The sequence below is a fragment of the Limulus polyphemus genome, unplaced genomic scaffold (genome assembly GCF_000517525.1).
Source record: "Limulus polyphemus unplaced genomic scaffold, Limulus_polyphemus-2.1.2 Scaffold38, whole genome shotgun sequence".
In the NCBI taxonomy this organism is placed as follows: Eukaryota; Metazoa; Arthropoda; class Merostomata; order Xiphosura; family Limulidae; genus Limulus; species Limulus polyphemus.
Genome location: NW_013665648.1, coordinates 355491 through 356717, shown reverse-complemented (window position 1 = coordinate 356717; position 1227 = coordinate 355491).

The window sequence follows — 1227 nt, the reverse complement described above, 5'->3', positions numbered from 1 at the left end:
TGGCCATGCCGGGCCCGGGGAGAACCTCAAGTACTTTATTCCATGATAAAACCAACTTCCTATCTTTATCATTTTTATCATGACGTTCTTCATGAAAATAAATAAATAAATAAAACTTTTATTTATAAGATTTGTTTTTCTTTTTTCTTATCTATTTTATGTTTTACTTCATTTTCGTAATGTTTAAAATCACATTCTGTGAGAAGGTTAGATGTTGAAAGCTTTTAATATAAATATATTTTATTTATCTTTCAGGAAACTACAACGCTAATTTGAGCACAGAATTTAAATTCTGTTCTGTTATTGTTGAGTTATGTGACTAAGATATTTTTAGAATGACAAGTCTTATACTGACGATGAAGATGGAATGATATTTTTAATGTATATTTTTGTCGCATTAAAATAAATATGCAATAATTTCAGTTTCAGCCACGAGATAAATACCAATTATGTGAAGAAACTATAGAGATATTGGCTCTAATTAATGCTTTAATTGAACAAAATGTAGAAATAAAACTGGTTCTCACTATACCGCTCTACGCTATCTTTACCACGTTAAATAAGGTGTACATATGTGTTTCTCATAATAATGTCCTACGCTATCTTTACCACGTTAAATAAGGTGTACATATGTGTTTCTCATAATAATGTCCTATGCTGTCTTTACCACATTAAATAAGATGTACATATGTGTTTCTCATAATAATGTCCTACGCTATCTTTACCACATTAAATAAGGTGTACATATGTGTTTCTCATAATACTGCCCTATGCTGTATTTACCACATTAAATAAGATGTACATATGTGTTTCCCATAATACTGCCCTATGCTATATTTACCACATTAAATAATATGTACATATGTGTTTCTCATAATGCTGTCCTATGCTATCTTTACCACATTAAATAATATGTACATATGTGTTTCTCATAATGCTGTCCTATGCTATATTTACCACATTAAATAAGGTGTACATATGTGTTTCTCATAATACTGCCCTATGCTATCTTTACCACATTAAATAATATGTACATATGTGTTTCTCATAATACTGCCCTATGCTATATTTACCACATTAAATAAGGTGTACATATGTGTTTCTCATAATACTGCCCTATGCTATATTTACCACATTAAATAATATGTACATATGTGTTTCTCATCATAATATCCACGTTACATTTAGCATATTAAATAAAATATACATATAAAGATGTTTCTTCCC